Here is a 4,465-nt window from a genome sequence, read left to right as displayed (position 1 = left end):
TCCAAGCCCCGTCCAGCTTGGCCTTGGACACTGCCAGGGATCCAGGGGCAGCCACAGCTTCTCTGGGCACCCTGTGATAATGGGAACTGGGATATTGAGCCAGAAGCTCAATAAGATTTATTCCTTCTGTTGTCTTTCATTAATAATAAAGCCACAGGATCATTTCGACTGGAAAAGATACACCAGGATAATCCAGTCCAAGCACTGATTTTAATATTCTGATTTTAATTCCTTACTGGGCGAGATGAATTCTGACAGGGAAAGTTACTTAAGAGAACAAGGGAGCTCCGTGCCTGTCCTCCCTGGTGGAGGCAATCTGATTATTACTTCTAGGAATAACATCAGCCTCCAGCTGCACATCCACCTGTTTTATCCCTGAGGATGACTCCTTGTGACAGAGATTTCTTGGCAGGGATAAAGCCTCCAGGAGCATCCTGCTGCCTTTTCATGCTGAGTGTCAGGCAGGAGTTCTGCATGGAAATACGCTTGGAAAGGGAACAGGTGCTCAGGTGTGGCCTCCCAAAGCATTGCAGAAATCGAAGTCCCCTTCCAAAAGTGACAAGAACTGTTTGGATCCCCTGAGGTCCAGAGATCCCAAACTTCTTGGTCTTCAGGGAGAAATCAGGCACACAGTTATTCTTATGGATCTGAGCCTTTACCTGCTAAGAACGTGGTGCCAGACTCATCCCCTGGTATTCCAAACACCCATTTAAGATTCCAGATGTTGTTCCCACTGGTCAAGTCTCCAAGGTACCCAGTTTTCTGCAAATCTGGATGATCAACCCCATCCGAGAGCATCCTCTGCCTGGTGTCTGTATCCATGGGATACTCCATGCTTTTCCATGCCAGGTATTCCCATCTGTCCCACCTGGGCACGGAACAGGTCTGATCCAGAAGTGCTCCATAAAGGAGTTTCCCCTGATGTGAAGATGTATCCGGATAAAGGGATGTTCCCCCTCACAGGTCGGGATGCCAGAAGGGAAAAATAAAACCGAAATAAAGAAATTTTAAAAGAGATTTTTTAAAAAAATAATCAATTAAAGAAACAAATCAAGCTTTGATCATCCGTCTGGTGGAGAAAGAGTCCAAACCCTCTCGAACTTGTCGGGTTTTAAGCCAAATTTTGGGGAAAGCCGGGGGAGCGCGGGCGGGGCCGGCGGTGCCGGATCGTCGCCGCCAGGTGGCGCTGCCGCCAAGGGAACGGCACCGCCCCCCCAAATTCCACCGGGATCGTCCAAATCCCGCCGGGATCATCCAACATCCCACCGGGATCGTCCAACACCCCACCGGGATCATCCAAATTCCGCCGGGATCATCCAACATCCCACCGGGATCGTCCAACACCCCACCGGGATCATCCAAATTCCGCCGGGATCGTCCAACATCCCCCCGGGATCGTCCAAATCCCACCGGGATCGTCCAGCATCCCACCAGGATCGTCCAAACCCCACCGGGATCGTCCAAATCCCACCGGGATCGTCCAACATTCGACCGGGGTCGTCCAAATCCCACAGGGATCGTCCAACATCCCACCGGGATCGTTCAAATCCCACTGGGATCGTCCAACACCCGACCGGGATTGTCCAACATCCCCCGGGATCATCCAACATCCCCCGGGATCATCCAACATCCCACCGGGATCGTCCAACATCCCTCTGGGATCATCTGAATCCCACTGGGATCATCCAGCATCCCATCGGGATCATCCAACATCCCCCCGGGATCATCCAACATCCCACTGGGATCATCCAACATCTTACCAGGATCGTCCAAATCCCACCGGGATCATCCAACATCCCACTAGGACCGTCCACTCCCACCGGGACCATCCAACATCTCACCAGGATCTTCCAGCATCCCACCGGGATCATCCAACATCCCCCTGGGATCATCCAGCATCCCCCTGGGATCATCCCACATCCTACCAGGAGTATCCAATCCCACCGGGATCCTCCAAATCCCACCAGGATCATCCAACACCCCTCGGATCATCCAGATCCCACCGGGATCCTCCAAATCCCCAAGGATCCCTCAAATCACCCCGTGATTCATCCAACATCTCCCGAGATCATCCAAACTCCCTGAGATCCCTCCAATACCCCCACAATTGCTCCAATCCTCCGGGATCCTCCAATCCCCCCAGGATCCTTCAAATCCCCCAGGATCCCTCAAACCTACCTGGGATTGTCCAAAACCCCCCAGGATCCCTCCGATTCTCACACAGGATCCTCCAGTATTCCAGGATCATCCAATCCCCCAGGATCCCTCAAATCTCCCAGCATCTCTCCAGATGAGATCCTCCAGACACCCCAGGATCCTCCAATCACTCGGGGTCCCTCCAAACCCCTCCTCCCCACCAGACCCCTCACCACCATCCCCTCCCCGATGTTGCTTCCCAAAAAAGGCCACAGATCACCCCGATGGACCCTCCCAAAAGTGTGTTCCCCCCACAGGGGACCCAGGACCATATCCCCTCTTCCAGGGTTTCCTTGGAATCTCTGCACCATCCCGTGCTCCCTCAAGCTCTGCCCGCACATGGGATTGTGTGTCCCTCATAAACACCCCAGGGGACACAAGCTCGTGAGCAGGTGACAGTGGCAGACACAATTCCAGCTCCATGGTGGCATTGTAAGGATGGGGGGAAACATCCTGGGAGGAGCAGTGGGAAGCACTTTGCCACCAGGGCCTGGGGACACCAACATCCCCTGATCCGGAGGGGACATCTGGCATCAAACCCGGCTGGAGACACCAGGCCCTGGTTTTTGTCATGCTCCAACATTTCATCCCTGCAGAAAACTCCTGGGCCTGCACAGGGCATCAGCGATGAGAAGCTGTTTCCTAAAGGAGAAATGCCAAAACCCCACAGGAAAATGAGTTGGATCCCCTACGGATCGGGATGTGAGCGATGAGGAGCAGGGAGCCGGTGCTGAGCTGAGCCCCAGCAGCTGAGCACAGCCAGCTCTGGGCCCTTCCGTGAGCAAAGCCCCCATTTCTGAGCCAGCCCTGCCTCATCTCCTCTTGCAGAGCTCCCACAGCATTTCTGAGCGAGTTTATCCCTCCTCACCTCCTCCCGGAGCCTGACCGCTCCTGGAAAAGCGTGAGCTCGGGGTTTGCCATCCCCTGGGACTAAAAATGCTGGGAAAAATCCCGTTGGACTTCTGCAGATGGAGGGCTGGGGGCAGGAGCCTGTGGGGTTTGGGCCTCTCCTCGCTGATGGAGGGCTCTGGGATGGAGAGCTCCTGTTTAGACTGCGCTCACTGGCTTGAGGAATATGTGGCGTCCACGGAATGCGGCGGCTCTGTTTTTCCAGGTTTGGAAAGCGACGGGAGGGAGAAGAATGAATCACGTCAGGCTTTGTTGGGGAGCAGATATCGAACCCCTGCGAGCTGGGCCCGAGCCTCGCAAGGCGCTGCCTGCCCTTCCCGGCCTCCAGCAGCACCAAATGCCAACGAGGATCCAAAATCAATGCAAAGGGATGAAAAGGAGCCTTAGGAGTGACAGTGGGATTTCAAGGAGCACTTGGCAGAGGCTGAACTCCTAACCCTGGACCATTATCTCAGCCATGCCTCGTGCAGATATGTGCTTCAGGAGCAAAAAACCCAAAGTTTTCAGCTTGTACCTAAAAGGACAGAGACAACGCGCTCGCCTCCAGCAGGGATGGGCAGAGATGTGGGAAAGATCAGCCCAGAAAAGCATAAAAACTGGGAAAACCAATAATGCTGCGGGAGGATTGCTGCTGGCTTCAAAAGATCTAAACAGAGATTTAAAAACCCCCAAAACAACAACAAATTTTTTTTTAAATACCCCCAAACCCCACAACGCTCCTCAAAAAACCCCCACAAAACAACATTAAAAACCCCACTCTGGAAAGGTCTCCCCCAACTCTAATAAAGCCTTTCCCCACCTGCCTTAATTACAATAATATTTCAAATTTGTCCCTTGTTGTTACAGTGAACTTGGCTTTTAATTAAGCTGATTACACGGAGCTGAGCTAATTAGCGTGCAGTGATTAAATTTCCCTCTATAAAGGCAGAAATCCACAACCACGTAATCAGATTAATTCGCCCGCATCTATTTTTTTATGTGCGTTGATATTGAATATTGATAGAGGCAAATTGGCCCACGAATTAAAGCGAAAATTCCTGGATCCTGGAGGATCCTGAATTAACCCAAATCCCCCCAAATTTTTTAGGAAAACACCGATATTCCAAATGCAGACTTATCACTGTCCCATGCACGATGGGGATGGCGCAGTTTATCTGCTTAATTTTGATTCCTGTTTATTAATTCCTAATAATTTGGGTTCATTTTGGTAAATTTCCCTAAACTTTATGACTTTTTAATTTCTTTTTCAAGCGGGGAAAAGCCCGCGGGAAGTTCCGGCGCTCTCCCCCGCCCGCGGAGGTGCCGCAGGGATGCGGGGCTCGGAAAATTCCCGGGATGGAGGAGGAGGAAAAAGGAGCGG

Source organism: Corvus brachyrhynchos, unplaced genomic scaffold, assembly GCF_000691975.1.
Source record: "Corvus brachyrhynchos isolate BGI_N302 unplaced genomic scaffold, ASM69197v1 scaffold26, whole genome shotgun sequence".
Taxonomy (NCBI): domain Eukaryota; kingdom Metazoa; phylum Chordata; class Aves; order Passeriformes; family Corvidae; genus Corvus; species Corvus brachyrhynchos.
This window is presented reverse-complemented; position numbering follows the sequence as displayed.